Source organism: Taudactylus pleione, unplaced genomic scaffold (assembly GCF_031769625.1).
Source record: "Taudactylus pleione unplaced genomic scaffold, aTauple2 ptg000026l, whole genome shotgun sequence".
NCBI lineage: Eukaryota > Metazoa > Chordata > Amphibia > Anura > Myobatrachidae > Taudactylus > Taudactylus pleione.
Window position 1 is genome coordinate 12725332 of NW_028284428.1, and position 17513 is coordinate 12742844.

At 40.0% G+C, this 17513-nt stretch overlaps 1 pseudogene across 1 annotated transcript in view; it reads left to right on the forward strand.

Moving 5' to 3' along the window:
• The window catches only part of LOC148539222 (organic solute transporter subunit alpha-like), an 85559-nt pseudogene that overhangs the window by 54445 nt on the left and 13601 nt on the right, over positions 1-17513 (forward strand). The window contains exon 9 of the transcript XR_015870502.1: positions 4774-4920. The product of XR_015870502.1 is annotated as an organic solute transporter subunit alpha-like (transcript). The remainder of the gene's footprint in view (positions 1-4773; positions 4921-17513) is intronic.

Consider the following 17513-nt stretch of genomic DNA (forward strand, 5'->3'; position numbering starts at 1 on the left):
GCTGCTTGTGTTGTACGTGTAAAAAAAATTTAAAAGTTCTCGAGTTTTGCCGATGGTGAATTGAAGAGAGTTTGCTAACTCTCCAGTATATTCCCGTAGCAAAGGAGATCTCTCTCCCGAGTTTGACATTAGTAAATTTGAGAGTGGGAAAAAATGGCCAAACTCGCCAGAGTTTGCAATCTCTCCCAAGCTCTCAGCTTAGTAAATTTACCCCCATGTGTTTATTTTATTTTATGACTATTAGTTTTTATTTTTGATTTATCTATGTTTATTTTCATTAAATCAATTACTGTATAAATTGAATTGTCACTATCTTTCTTCACTTGTGGCAGTGCTCCATACTAGAATAGTCTATTTTTTTCCCAGTTAGAGGTTATTTCCCCCTTACCACTGCTTTCATTGCCCTGACCTGGAACGGTACCAATACCAAGGATAGTCTTTAGAAGCTTTAGAATCATTTCTCTTCTTATAACAAGTTTGTATTTCTTAGGCAACCTGACACTTCTCTACCTTTTTTTTAATGAGGTGGGCACCTCTTTTGCAGTGGTGGGTGAGACAAAATAGTCTCAGGGAACTTTCTTAGGCAAACTTCAGTCTTGCAAGTTCTTCTCCCATAAATTTCTAAAAAGAACTATGCTCATACTTGCCTACTTTTGAAAAAGCTTTTCAGGGAGATTGTGAAAGCAACAGCTAGGAGTGCTAGGTTAAAGTAAATGTGTACTGCTACATCTGAAAGGCGAGCCTTAAAATTTACTTACATCCAAATGTAAATGAGCACCAAAGCAGTTAGTAAGAGCTACTTGTTGATTTAAAACACACTAATTCTATTCAGGAAATGCATGTAGCTATAGGGATCATTGTGCCTTATAACCAATGCAGGCAAATGATACTAATGATCCAATTCGAATGTAAATATATCTGTTTATTTCTCTATATATGACATCTTCATAATGGGGTAAGGTGCAAGGGAGATTGCTAGCCTCTTCAGGGAGTCAGGGAGATTGTTACTATTTCAGGGAGTCTCCCTGACAATCAGGGAGAGTTGACAAGTATGACTATGGGACAAAGAAATGTTCGCTGTCAAGATGATGCTTGAAGTGTTTAGACACCTCCTGGATGGAATGGGTATGTAATGCCGGCTGCCGGGATGTCTCCTGTCAGAATACCGACAATGGCATCCCGATGGTTGGTATCTGGACAGGGGTCAGTTAAGTATACTTAATCCTAAGGCCTATACCCTATCTCTTTAGTTTGTCTCTTTGGACAGTGAATTCTCATCTGAATATTGATTCATAATGTTTTCTTTCAGCTAAAGCAACCACTCCCATTATCCTTCCCCCTTGGAGGACTCTTATTGTAATCAATGACGTTCCAAGATTATTATGTTGCCTCTTCTTTCACACTTTAAGGTCATTATGGATTCAAGGAGACTCAATATCTTCTCTCCAGACATTACTAGTTGCCTCCACTTTGCAGCGATCTGAGGGAATTTGTTTTAACTTACCAGTGCTGTTCACAACATAAGACTCCTTAGTAGCTTCCTTTCAGTCCATTGCTACCTCTACCCAACCCAGAAAGACCATGGACCCACAACTCAATGAATTTCAATTTACACTACCTGCCAGCAATTGGTACAATACCATTTGGTTTGTCACAGACGGTGTCTCCATATTCACTCATTTTATTCCTGTCTAAAGGCCTACCATCTTCTCCCTCATTGGCAGCTGTTTTATGAAGGAAATATTTCACTTAACTCAATGCTCACATGAAATCATCTGTAAACGATTAGCTCAATTTGTTTCCAATTCTGGAGGTACCTGGGTAATAGCTATAATCATCTCAACTTCTTTATGGCTAAAGTCAGACAGGAAATGGAAACCTTCTTGAGGTTAGACAGGATATGGAAACCTTCTTGAGGTTAGACAGGATATGGAAACCTTCTTGAGGATTTTTATTTCAGCTATCAAGATCATTGGCTGGACTTGTTTCCCTGAGTAGACACACCATAAACACTACAATAAACACTAACACTCCCTTTTCTGAAGTTCCAGCTGTTGAGCAATTGCTTCACAAATATGACATCTGTAACAAAGTCAAAAACTGTTTCAAGAAGACCTTTTTTATTACAAGTTGTTTGCATACAAGAAAATATGTACTGTTCCTAATATACAAAAGGGAGTTAGAGTGTGGTTATATGATCAAAATGTATGCCTTTGAGTTCTTATCATGAGATTAGCACCGCTCTACCTTGGCCCCTTCAAAATTTGACAGATTATTCAGTAGCTTTTAAATTAAAATGACCAACTTTTTTATGGGTTCCCAAATGTTTTAATGTACAGTGTGCCTTCTAAAATCTATTTTTATTAACTGGTTTTCTTCCAGCCATGATCCTCCACCAGATATCAAAATTGAACATCAGGAAGAAGATTCAAATTCTGGATTCCAGGGCAGAGGGCAGTTCCTTGTGCATTGGAAGGGATATGGTTTGGAAGAGCATTCTTGAGCAAAGATGACTGACATTCTTGCTCATAAACTTCTCAAACTCTTTCATAAGAAATATCTGTTGAAACCTCTTGTTGGGTTTCAGAAATCATCCTTAAGAGGGCAGCTAATGTCACACATCAGCCCTGGATCCAAGCTCTCACTAACTCAATCCTCGGTGGGTGGATTCTCAAATCCCCCAGCAGTTAGGACTTGGAGTCTGGAGCTCACTCCCTGGCCCTGGAGTCTGGCACACTCCATCTCCATCAGGGCCCACATCTAGAAAGTCTTTTCTGCAGCTTCTGCTACAATTAATGGTGAGAAGACAGAAGCTAAGCATTATATATGAAACTGCCTAATTGAAATTGCATATACTGTACACAGCAGCTCTTTCTGAACCTTCACGTGTGACCCTTGCCTTGGATTGTTCTGTTCATTCTCCTGTGTATTAATTTTGTAACTAATCTGCCCGACAATTACTAAGACGGTTTCACCACACTCCCTATTGGCTTCTGTCTTATCAGCCTGTAATGAGGGAACCTGATCATGGGGCTGTGACATGTTTGTCATGTACAACATAGCCCATATTCCCTTGCAGAGTGCCTGGTGAAGACCAGTTGCACATTAAACTTTGTGCCTATGTACCAGGTAGCACCAAGTATAGCCTTCTCAATTTCCTAGCATGACACGAGTTCCAATCAATTGATCTACAATAAAAAGGCTGACAGTGTCTTGGTAGACACCAATTGGTAGACAGGCAATAGATTGACAGGTACAAAGGTCAAAATGGTCAAAGGTCGACACACAAAATGTTGACATGGATGAAGATTGACAGGTACAGGTCAACACAAAAATTGATAACACAAACATAGTCTTACACATTTTTTAGAGTTAGGCACTTACCAGAGGGTTAGGGTTAGGCTCTAGAAGGCACGGCTAGGGTTAGGCAGTTACAATAAGAAATCAAGGTTAGTCAGATTACAAACATTGTTTTCCACTATTAGCAAAAACCGCAAGTGATGTCACTACCGCCCAGTGTCTGGAGGGAGCTGAACATCAGTTCCACTTATCTCAGTCAGAAGTTAAGTAGATAGAAGAAGAAAATAAATCTCACAGTTAGCACCATTAACAGAACTCCAAGCAGCATCCAGTATATCTGTGTACATTTTTCTGACACAATAGTGAGGTTTCTGAATCTTATATAGTGATCACCATGTTTAAAAAGTTTCCAGAGCCATCTTGGTATAGGTCAAATGTTATATAGTGGCTCCCATGTTTGAAAAGTTATACCATTGCATGGACAGTGTTAGCATAAGACATCAGTGATGACATTTTGGCATAGCTTAAAGTGCACAAAAAAGTGCCCCCATTCTCTGAATCTATCTGAAAATGAGTTTTTCTGCCATAAATTTGTATTAGGGCAATATCATTTTGGCCTACAGATTTGTGGGAAGGGGATGCTTTGACCATACAGAATTATGAGTAGAGAATGTTTAGCTTCCATATTGTAATTATATGTGTACAGTATAAGAATAATATTTAGTAAAATGAGCATAGATGTCACATTCACCATGTGGGTTACTGTCAGGGCATCTGACTACACCACAATCCAGTGTATCCCATTACAGTGGTAGTCATCCAATCGCCAGCTTCCAATTGCAAGACTGTATTGTCTTAGAAAATCTGGACGGTTGCTTGAAAAGCTTGACACTGTCATTCATATGTATTAACCTCTTCCCCCATCCCAACACTGGTTTAATGGTAGATCTGGTCATTTATATGTTTACACATCCAGGTTAGAAGTCAGGAAAAGAGAGGGCAGGATGCCACCAAAAGTAAATAGAATTAGTCAGGCTTTGGAAATGGAGTTGGATCAAGGAGGTGGCTGCCTAAGGACCAGAGAAACAACTGAGGGTCACAGTAGCCACTTACCTTGCTACAGTTCGAGAGGCCTCCACTCTAGAATCCTTCAAAAATAGACTCAATACTTATCTCTTCATCCAAGCATTTCATTAATGTCCCTTATAAGCTTATTGTGTATTTTGTACTGTAAAGGCAAATGTAAAACACTTTGAGTCCTTTAGGAGAAAAGCGCTATAATATTAAATTAGTATTATTATTATTATTATTATTATTATTATTATTATTATTATTAAATGTCAGTGCCCTCCCTTTTCCACCATCGAGCATTTAGCTTGGTCAAAGACCTCTATACTTCAATTGCAACATCACTGCTCAATTCATTCAAATAGTCATAAACTCTACTGATTAGGGATGTCTTTTGTCTTGCAGTCACGTCCGGAGACAGCTACTCTCTGGATCACTGTGATTTCTGCTGTAACTGCCATTATTGCACTTTGGTCTGTGGGAATTATGTATAATCATGTCAGGCTATCCTTAAAAGAAAAGAATATTATGTCGAAATTTGCAGCTTGCCAGGTAAGATATTGAACCATAAACAAACATTTCATTATAGTTGTTCAGAATTTTCAATAGCTGATTACTGTACAATGCAATTGTAAGGCTAATTTATAAAGTGTCAGGCCATCCCCTCAAGTCCTCCACTCTGCTCTCAGAACAAAAGGAGGGTAAGGAGGGTGACCTGGCATCACAAGACCATTCCCCAAATTTTACCAAGGCGGCAGCAATGCTGTGTTCTGCCCTTGGCTGGCCAGTTGGACTGCATCCTAGCTTAACTATAAATCACAGTGTAAGAATAAAACTGTCCACACATTGGGCCTGATTGTTTGTCACATGCTTCTGCAGCTGCTTTTACCTATGGCTGCAGCAATGTACTAACATTCATATGCTAATGTGCAGATCAAACGAACAAAGTTGCAAATCTGTATGTCTGAAAGTGCATGCCTATTACACCCACTGCTCTGGCGTCGGCAAATGATGCCATCATCATCAGTATCTGCACTTGCATCAGCACAGACATGTACATACACACACAACTCTCCCAACAGTACTTGCAACACTATGGGCCTGATTCAGAGGCGGTCGGAGGATGCAAGCGGTCGCTCAGAAACTGGGTGGCCGCTTGCATCCTGACTGGCCGCCTCTGTTTCGGTCATTAGGCTGTGGGTTTACACCCACAGCTCTACCGACCGCTAGGGTGATGGTCGCGATGGTCATAGACCATCGCGACCATCGGGGCTTACGACGAGACCCTAGGGTAGGGTCTCACTTGTCGAAAGCCCCGGAGAGCTTCTGGCTCTGTCAGAGCCGGAAGCTCTCCACTGACATCACTAGTGATGTCAGTGGGGCCTCCCCCAAACGGCAGGCGTTCCCATGGGAACCCCCCAGGCCCGCCTTCCAAACGGGGCGAGCTGTCAATCAACATCGACAGCTCGCCCCCCTTGGAATTAAACCCGCTACGACCGGCGCTGTCGGTCGTAGCGGGTCTCACGCATGCGCACGAAGGAGCCGGCTCCCTCGTGCTCATGCGCACTGGACAATTATGGAGGCGGCCGTGCGGTCGTAGACCGTACTGCCGCCTCTGAATTAAGTCCAATGTGCCTTGATTCCTGCCACCCAGATCTTCATGCTGATCTCCATTCACAAGCGATGCGGCAGGCACACAACTACTTGCGAAGTTGGACGCACCGTGCGGTGCATGCACACATTGTGTTCTGCGATTTGGATGCACGTGCAGTTGAATTAAAATTGGGAGATGTACCCATTATCACAGATGCGTCCAACTTAGAATAAGACCCCTTGTGTACAACATGCAAAAGTAAGTAGCATGTTCCCTATAAGCAAAAGAAGTGCATATGGCCGCCTGGCATTGCGGTGTTGTCTGTCTAGGTGTAAATACATCAGGCTTAGGTCTCTTTTATAGCAAATTCATCTTCGGTAAAACATATCACGCAGAGCCGTAACTAGACTTTTTGGTGCCCTGTGCCAGAAAGAGCATTGTAGCTCCCCATTTTTCAAAGGGACATAATGCACCCAAAAAAGGGCCATGGCCTCATGGGGAAGGGCCAGGGAAGAGATAGGAGAGGCCAGGAGATGCTGGGGATGAAACAAGAGGAAGCTACAAGTGAGAATGATAATAAATAGAAATCTGACAGGCCCAAACAGCGCCCCCTGACCTGTGGTGCCCTGTGCGATGGCACCAGCCGCACTACCTTAGCTACGGCCCTGATATCACGCACAAATATAAGCATGTATTAATATGAATAGTATTTGTCATGATAATGGTAATAATATGGTACAATGTGTACAAATAGAATGTGACCAATTAAAACAACCAGATTCAGACTGTTATCTTTTAGTATAGTCTGTAAAAATAAAAAATAATTCCGCTACTAAGCCCCAATGTCCTGGTTTTACCAGGAGACTTCAGGTTTTGCCACAAAAAATAATTTTAAGCTAAAGGTTTCCATTCAGACCATTGATGACACAAGATTGTAATGATTAGAGGATATACTATCCTATAACTCTTATTGGGTTTGATTCTGAATTGCACACAATCTACGCACACTTCTGATGTTCATATAGTTGAGTCATTATTTTAGAACTGTGCATGCCCAAACATTTCTGAAAATCCCCACTCACAAAGAGGTGCTGTGCGATTGATTCAGATGATATCAGAAAAGTGTTGGAAAACATTTTCGCCGCCGTGATACGGAGGCGGCTCTGCATGCAAGAATGATCCGTTCAGTAGGCGTAGTATAGAGTGTTGCGGGCATCTCAATGTAAGCGGCTGCCTTCATACATGCACAGCCACAAGCATAGGAGGCCGTAGTCATACAGAGAAACTGCACTTGCCATATACTGTGTATATATATATACATATATATATATATATATATATATATATATAAACAAACAAAGATGGAATAAAGGGCGCTCAAAACGAAAAAATGTTCACTCTAGCGGAAGACAAATAATGTGGCTTTGATTAAAGTAGATTCTACCAATCGAGTGTTTTAGAGGATTGTGGATGAACCAATCGAGACTTCCAAATGTCTTTTTTGTATATGCAGCTCCTCCTTTGAGAAACGCTTGATTTACACGATCTTGGAGGTCATCAAACGTTTAAAACCACGGGTGAATCCGATATATTCCTGCAATTACACCCTTACACCAAGGAACACACCCAAAACAATGGCCAACCATTATAAATAATTTAAAATGGTTTATTTTCACATTAAAACCAACAGGATATAATAAGAAAGTGCTTACATGTTTTAAAATTTATTTTTGATAAGGAGCTGCTTTAGTTTGCTGGACCATGGGGAGATGGCACCAAAAAAACCTCTACCTCACCCAAAAGGGTGCAAGCTCGTGGTAGTGGGCCCCAGGAATTCAGCTGTTTAAACAGACACCTTCAACCCGACACATTTTGTCCCTTAATAGGACTTCATCAGGGGTGAATCTTAACAAAACATAAACATAAAAATGGGTGTATCTTCATAATGCAAATTGGATATCGATATATACATAAAAGCGATCAAAATCAATTATGCGAAGAGTATATTCACATAGACACTGTGTAATATTACATACCTTAATATATCAAACTAAAAACTGGTAAAAGCACCTTCAAAAAGTTTCTCCGTAATCAGTTCCGCAAAGAAAACAATCTGTTAAATATATATACATAAAATGATTTTTCTATGCAATGAGAGAAACATTTTTTAGATAGTAAATAACATTAAGCCCATTCTGGATTTAAATCGTGTCTTAGCAGCCATACTGATAAGACCTCACATTAAACAAAATAATTCCATTGCATTAAACAAAATAATGACAATCATTATTTCACTTAATGTGAGATTAACTTGCAAATAAAAATTCTATAAAGCACTATATGTAAAGTGCTGAACCATTCTAACACATAATATTAGCTTCAATTAATCAAATACCATTAACGCAATAAATGCACAATTACATCTTTTGATCAAACAAATCAATCAAAACTAGCCATAAAAGTCTTTGGAAGACATGATATATATATACCAAATTTAGAACAGAGGGCCTGATTCAGACCCGCTCGCGAGCGCTGAGCGCTCACAAGCGGGTCGATGTTGCCCAAGTGCACATGCGCACGACGGAGGCGGCTCCGTCGTGCGCATGCGCGAGACCCGAATAACGATGGCCAAGCCGTCGTTATGGGTCTCGTACCAAAGGGGGTGTGCTGTCGATGGTGATTGACAGCACGCCCCCTTTGGTGGGCGTGCCGGGGGCGTGGCTGCCCAGACGGAGGCGCTCCCATGGGAACGCCTACCGTCTGGGTCCGGCCCCACTGACATCACTAGTGATGTCAGTGGGAGTGCTTTTGGCTCTGATAGAGCCAAAAGCACTCCAGGGCTTGCGGCAGCGAGACCCTACCACAAGGGTCTCGTCGCAAGCCCGATGGTCGCGATGGTCTTGACCATCGCGACCATCATTTTGGCCACTCGCTATAGCTGTCGGTGGTCACCCACAGCTATGCAAGCGGCCAGGAGGCCGCTCCAAAAAGGAGGAGGGACGGCCCTGATTCAGAGCGAGTGCTCTGTCAGAGCGTCCGGCTCTGAATCAGGGCCAGAGTACAACCTAAAAACAGAGCAAAAGAGAGAAACAGCTACCCTTTTACATGTATAACAAAATTTCTTAGTAAGAATCTGCAGAAAGAATCCAATATGTACTTACATCAAATCTGAGTGTCTATACACGACCTGTTCAGCTGGGAGAATTAGCTCATCTAGCAAAACCTGCCTATTTATCCCTCTCTGGGAGTGACATCACTTCCTTTTATTAAACTACATATGCCCTAAAAAACACTATTCAGTTTGTTTGTGGCATCCTTTCACTACGCAGGGCTTCATGGGTATAAAGAAGTGACAGGTGTGCAAAGGTCTGATATTAAGAAGATTATCCAACTAATAAAGCGCTAGAAAAGCGATGCTTTCAGGAAAGAAAGGCCCGAACTTCACCTGCAAGAAAATGTTCAACAGGAATCATCAATATTCCTCAAAAGAAATTATCTTCCCCACAAACCACGGTACTAGAAAAGGGTCTTAAATTTGCCCCTGACCAGCAAGTTGACAAATTTAGTATTTTTGTCGATTTAAATAGATATGTGCGTAATCTTACACTACAGAGACATTTTTTTAAAAACCCTATTCCAAAATTTGATTATAATCCAAAGCCATCTCCATCTCCAGGGTACACTTCCTTCAAAATTTTATCCAGTAGACTCTAGAGGGAGCCATTTGGATATTTTCTATGAGTCAGTAAGAGAAGATTTCAGAAAAATAAAAGTAAAAAATAAATTTTCTAATAGTAATCTTAATTCCCGGGAAAAACATGCAGTTAAGGAACTTAAAAATTATACTAACTTAGTCATCAAAATGGTGGATAAAGATTGGGCAGTCATGTTACAAGACAAAGCAAACTTTTTGAAAGAAGCTTTTTAGATTCTAGATGATTCTTCCATGTATGAAAGACTTCCAACTAACCCCACTAATGTATATCAGGAGAAGCTGTTTAAATTGTTAAATGGAGCAAGAGTAGAAGGTTTAATCAGCAGAGAGGAATTTGACTATCTTTTTGTCAAATTTTCCCACACACCTATTTTCTATCAAATCCCGAAAGTAAATAAGAACAAAGAAACCCCTCCAGGCCGCCTGATTATTTCGGGGGTTCAATCTTTAACGGCAAATCTGTCTCATTTTATTGATTTAAAGCTGCAGCCATATGTCAGGAATCTAAAGTCCTATTTAAAGGATTCCACAGACATTTTAAGAATTTTAAAAGACTTTGGGCCTGATGCAGAGCTGAACGCTCTGACCAGAGCGCTCGCTCTGAATCAGGGCCCTCCTACCTGTTTTAGGAGCGTCCTCATGGACGCTCGCATAGCTGTTGGTTACCACCCACAGCTTATGCGAGCGTCCATGATGCCCTGGAGTGATTTTGGCTCTATCAGAGCCAAAATCACTCCCACTGATATCACTAGTGATGTCAGTGGGGCCGGCTTCAGACGATAGGCGTTCCCATGGGAACGCCTCCATCTGGCAGCCACGCCCCCGGCATGCCCAACCAAAAGAAGGCGTGCTGTCAATCAACATCAACAGCACGCCCCCTTTGATGCGAGACCCGGAGCGACGGAGAGCCCGTTGCTCTCCGGTTCTCGCGCATGCGCACGAAGGAGCTCCCTCCATTGTGCGCATGCGCAGTGGGGCAACATCGACCCGTTTGCGAGCATCCTTTGCTCACGAACGGGTCTGAATCACCCCCTTTGTTTGGTCATCTGCTTTTAATTGGGTTACAATAGATGCACAAGCACTTTATTCATCTATCCCTCATAAAGAAGGTATTAAGGCTGTAGATGTAATTTTGTCCAATGATCCAGATGTTTCAATGGCAGAGAAGGATTTTTTATTGAAAAGTATAAGTTTTATATTTGAACATAACTTTTTTGAATTTGAGGATGGATTTTTTCTTCAAAAACAAGGGACAGCAATGACCACAAAGTTTGCCCCATCTAATGCTAATATCCTGATGGGTGAGTTTGAAAAAAGGTATATCTATGGTTCAACATTTGATCTTACCAATATAAACCTTTATCATCGCTATATTGATGATTTAATACTCATTTGAGAGGGAGAGTCTAATAGCATTGATCAGTTTATCTCTTATATTAATAAGAATGAGTTTAATTTAAAGTTTACCTTCAAACAACATCCACATTGCATTGAATATTTGGATATTTTGTTGGAAGGTGTACCCACTGAAATAATAAAAACTAGTACCTATTTTAAGGATGTAGATGCTAACAGCTTTATACCATCTTCTAGCTGTCATTTCCAACCATGGATCCATAACGTTCCCTATGCTCAATTCCTTAGATTAAGGAAAAATTGTAATAGCGACACCATGTTTTGGAGTCAATCATTGATACTTAAACACAGGTTTATTGAAAGGGGGTACATCGAAGAATTAATAACAAAAGCTGCTATGAAAGCTTCAGCGATCAGTAGAGAAGATTTACTTAAGGAACGGCCATCTGCTAAAAAGAATTGTACCTTTAATAGTAGACCTTTCATAACACAATTCAATAAGGAGAATAAGTTGATTTTTGGAAGTCTGAAGCGCCACTGGAATATTTTACTTTCAGACCCTATTTTGGGTCTGCATCTTCCAAAAGAACCCAAGTTAATCTTTAAAAGAGCAAGCAATCTTAAAAGTATACTAGCCCCGAGTAAACTTAAATCCAATTTAGATACAAAAACAGAAGTGGAAGACAGACAGAGATTTTCGATGAAGAGGCCAGGCTGTTTCCCTTGCAACAAATGCATTTGTTGCAAATTTATGGAGAAGAAACCCTTTGTTTGGGTTAGTGATAAGGGTAGGAAGTATCAGATTCGGGATATCATCACTTGTAACACCAATTTTGTCATCTATATAATCACTTTTGGGTGTAACAAGGCATAGATATGTAAGACAAAGAGGTGCCTAAAAATACGCATACAGGAACATATGCGTAATATTAGAAATAAGTTGACTTCACACAGTCTTCCAAGACATTTCGCAGAAATCCATCATTCAGATGTGAAGTCTTTATCCTTCACTGAATTAGAGCATATTAGAGAAAATCCAAGGGGGGGAAACAGAGAGCTAGAACTCTCCAAGAAAGAATCTTTTTGGATTTATTCCTTAAATACATTGTACCCTCAGGACCATAATGAAGGTATCGATATTGTTTCTTTTTTAGAATAATGTTACTAGAGTAGATTTTGGTGGTCAATTCAGTTTCCTAATTAATTTTGTTTTAAATTATAGGTCTTTCAAACTTTGCTGTTGTAAAGTCAGAATCTCATATGGAATCCAAGTATATTATGTATCACATTCACATATTCACATAGGTTTAAAATAATCATAAGTACATTCTATTTTATTTCATTTGTGTTTTTGTCAGTTGTTAATTAATTCATTGATTTGTTGTTAGGAGCACTTATAATCCAGTCACATTAGTTTTGTTATTTAGACGCTTATAGTCAGAGCTGTATGGGGGCCATATTGCAATATTACAGACATATCCCTTAGAATATAGGGTTGAAGGGTTTAATTGATCAATCACACAACATCATTAGGTGGTGTTTATATTGATAATTTCATGTATTTAAGAATAAGAGAGTTAATACAAATTTGTTCTTGGTCTATAGTATTTAAAATTTAGATTAGTATTATTTGTGGATGAACAGAGGAAAGGGGGAAGGAAGGGAAAGGAGAGAGAGAGAGAAAAAAAAAACATGAAAAATATTATTTGACCAAATAGATGTTTGAATACTAGATTTATGAAAAATGGCTACAGCCCTTACACTAGAGCGAATTTTGTATTTATATTAGACATTGAAAAAGGCCACTTTTGTATTTACCATAACTTCATTTGTACAATGGGCTCCGGGAAAATGGCCGCCGTTTATTTATTTATTTATTCATTTATACATTTATCTATTACACTCAAATTCGTAGGACTATTAGTTTAAGGCCTTAAGTATTGTTTCCATCAAGTTAGGGCTCCATTGGTTATTCGGAAGTCAGGGCTTATAGTTAGTTATTCTCTTAGTCCATGCATTGCAGTCCGGAATCGAGCAATATGGCACTTCCGGTATGTGGAACGCAGACGCGGTGACTAATGGGAAATGTAGTTGTGTCTCCCGGAAGCATCGCCTTTCTAGTGTTTTAGCAGTTTGATATCCTTCTCAACAGTAGAATTTGTGCACCTGTTACTCATAACGGCACTCCCTGTATGTGGAACGCGGTGGAACGCAGACACGGTGACTGACAGGAATTGTAGTTTTTCTTTCCTGAAAGCATCGATTTTCTAGCATTTTATTAGTTGGATAATCTTAATATCAGACCTTTGCACACCTGTCACTTCTTTATACCCATGAAGCCCTGCGTAGTGAAAGGATGCCACAAACAAACTGAATAGTGTTTTTTAGTGCATATGTAGTTTAATAAAAGGAAGTGATGTCACTCCCAGAGAGGGATAAATAGGCAGGTTTTGCTAGATGAGCTAATTCTCCCAGCTGAACAGGTCGTGTATAGACACTCAGATTTGATGTAAGTACATATTGGATTCTTTCTGCAGATTCTCACTAAGAAATTTTGTTATACATGTAAAAGGGTAGCTGTTTCTCCCTTTTGCTCTGTTTTTAGGTTACACTCTGTTCTAAATTTAGTATATATATATCATGTCTTCCAAAGCCTTTTATGGCTAGTTTTGATTGATTCGTTTGATCAAAAGATGTAATTTTGCATTTATTACGTTAACGGTATTTGATTAATTGAACCTAATATTATGTGTTAGAATGGTTCAGCACTTTACATATAGTGCTTTCTACAATTTTTATTTGCAAGTTAATCTCACATTAAGTGAAATAATATGATTGTAATTATTTTGTTTAATGTGAGGTCTTATCAGTATGGCTGCTAAGGCATGATTTAAAGGCAGAATAGACTAAATGTTATTTACTATCTAAAAAATGTTTCTCTCATTGATAGAAAAATCATTTTATGTATATATATTTAACAGATTGTTTCCTTTGCGGAACTGATTATGGAGAAACTTTTTGAAGGTGCTTTTACCAGTTTTTAGTTGATATATTAAGGTATGTAATATTGCGCAGTGTCTATGTGAATATACTCTTCGCATAATTGATTTTGATCGCTTTTATGTATATATCGATATCCAATTTGCATTATGAAGATACACCCATTTTTATGTTTATGTTTTGTTAAGATTCACCCCTGATGAAGTCCTATTAAGGGACAAAACGCATCGGGTTGAAGGTGTCTGTTTAAAGAGCTGAATTCCTGGGGCCCACTACCACGAGCTCGCACCCTTTTGGGTGAGGTAGAGATTTTTTTGGTGCCATCTCCCCATGGTCCAGCAAACTAAAGCAGCTCCTTATCAAAAATAAATTTAAAAACATGTAAGCACTTTCTTATTATATCCTGTTGGTTTTAATGTGAAAATAAACCATTTTGAATTATTTATAAAGGTTGGCCATTGTTTTGGGTGTGTTACTTGGTGTAAGGGTGTAATTGCAGGAATATACCGGATTCACCTGTGGTTTTAAACGTTTGATGACCTCCAAGATCGTGTAAATCTAGCGTTTCTCAAAGGAGGAGCTGCATATACAAAAAATATATTTGGAAGTCTCGATTGGTTCATCCACATTCCTCAAAAAAAACTTGATTGGTAGAATCTACTTTAATCAAAGCCACATTATTTGTCTTCAGCTAGAGTGAACATTTTTTAGTTTTGAGCGCCCTTTATTCCATCTTTGTTTCTGTTTATTTGTTGATCCCACTAACAGGGGATTGGGTATTAAGGTGCAGCTTTCTTAGTGTGCAAATTATTAATCTAATGTGACCGCGGGATAAGGGCTTTTTTGTTTTATATATACAAATATATATATATATATATATAATATAATGTTCCTCCTATGTGAGGTATGGGGACCCCCCAGAGACAGAACAAAACAGAGGAGGCACTCCCTTTGAAGTAGAAAAAAAATTGCCAAAAATTGGCAATTTTGATGCTTGTTGTACAGTCCTGACAAAAAGGTCTGCGGACCTTGAAACATTGACATGCCTCTGTACTGAATTTCAAATATGTCATAAGTATACAAAAAAAATTTCTACTTCAAAGGGAGTGCCTCCTCTGTTTTGTTCAGTCTCTGGGGGGTCCCCATACCTCACACAGGAGGAACATTATATTTTGCATGGATCATTTAGGAAGGCACCCCGCTTATTGCAGTTTCACCTGAGTGCCAAACTTTTGTACTATATATATATATATATATATATATACATATATATGTATGTATATATATATATATATGTGTATATACATCTTGTTGCTTATTGGATCCATGAAAAAAAGATTTTGGATCACTAATTTTAGATATGTGCAACCATTTATTGATAAATCACCCTAATCACAGTAATGATTCACATTGTAGTACACACAATGGTCTTCTGGTTTCTTTTTGTCCTTTTTGAGAAACTCTTATTGAAGATCATTATGGATCATTAAAACTATAGATTATGGACCATTATGGACAATTGAAACTATAGATGTGCGCAGACCCCCATGTTTTGGTTTTGAAAAAAATCACCCTCAAATGTAATGGTTTTGGCAAAATCTCCCATAAGTATTTTGGGTCAGTTTTGGTTTTCTCTAAAAAATTTATAAAAACAGCCAAAGAGTGGGATGTACTAAGGTGAAAATGCGATAAACCCTCCGAAAATGCAGTTTTCAGGGGTTTTACCACATTCCACAAATGTACCCCAGGGAAGGGAAAGGGGGGACATGATAGAAACTTTCAAATACATGAAGGGTTTTAACAAGGTACAGGAGGGAAGCATTCTTCAAAGGAAGAGATGTACAAGAACACGAGGCCTGCACTGAGACTGGAGTGAGGTAGGCTCAGAGGAAATTTGAGGAAAAATTACTCACACAAAGTGTAGTGGATAAGTGGAATAGCCTCCCATCAGATGTGGTTGAAGCTAAGATGGTGGAACAATTTAAACACGCTTGGGATAGGCATAAGAGTAGCTTTAAAAGAGATGTAAGGAGCAAATAGGGTTGAAGTTGCCAAAAGGATAAATGAAAATGGGCAGACTAGATGGGCCAAGTGGTTCTTATCCGCCGTCAAATTTTATGTTTCTATGTTTCTATACTAAACACCGGAATACGATCCTGCAGGTGTCATTACCCAATAGAGGCCTATGGGCTTCTTATCGGGGCGCTCCCCCTTGGGAGGGATCCAATCAGATCCCTCCCATCACACCCTAACGCCAGAGGAACATCTGGGTGTTAAATCCAGAAGTCCCTCTGTCTGGAAGCCATCGCAAAGGACAGCTCTTATCGGGAGAGCTGTCCTTTGTGATATTCTTGGTACATATCGCTGTAATGAACCGTGGTATGTACCCAAAGACAGGGGGGATGTGCCGCATTGCGGAAGTGATGCTTAGTACATCCCACCCATTATCATCTAACTTGGATCTATTTTTGTTCCTATAGTATAATTAACATCAATTAAATTCATTTCTAGTCAATTTTGACCAATTTTGGCACCTGAAATCTCAAGGGAGGGACTTACATGCAATCAATAACTCGCAAGATTTGGTTTTTAGTTCCGACTTGCAGGAAGACCCGAGCTGGGACTTTGTTCTGCTCAAAATCCCTAAAGTGACCCGAACCGAGACTCTGTTCTACTCGAAACCCCCAAAGTGACCCGAGCTGGGACTCAGGACCTCATTCAGAGTCGGTCGAAGCGGCCGCACGGTCGTACAGGAAAAGGGTGCCGGATATGCAAATGATTCCCTCGCAAGTTGCGTCCCTAAGTTCGGATCGGTTACTGGCCGACCAAGGGGAGGAAGCGGCCGGAAGACCAAAAAATATGCCCCCTTCTCGTACGCATTACACGTCATCTCCGGGCATATAAGGATTAATCGCGAGCATCGGTAACCATCGGAACTGGTCGTAGAGCTTAAGGTTGACCATACCCTCTCTTAAGCTCTACGATCATGTCAGTGTAAAAACCTCCCATGTCACATGTGCCCTGACGCTACTTTGCTAATTATGCACTCCCATAAACCGTATGCACTCCCATAAAACGCCGTTCGCATAATTAGGCACGCCTGCGTTCGGATCTCCACTCCCCCGTTTTCAAGCACCTTCCCCTGTTACCACCCACAAACGCCTCCATCTGTCACTCAAACTACTGACCTGGCTGTGTTCAAGGAGAGAGAAATTTCTGATCGTAGCGGCTAGCTTGCGCACGTGCATTGCGAACTTAACGCATGCGCAGTATAGCGAACATTGGTGGCATACAACCGTGCGGCCGCTTCAACCGACTCTGAATGAGGTCCTCAGTTCTACCTGAAACCCCTAAAGTGCCCCGAGTTTGGTGCTTCAGTTGATTCACTGATCATGTCATAATCTCACAGAATACACTATTGTGTTTTATGTCCTTTTATGCATCACACATTGGGGGAACCATACTAGTCACTGGAGTAAG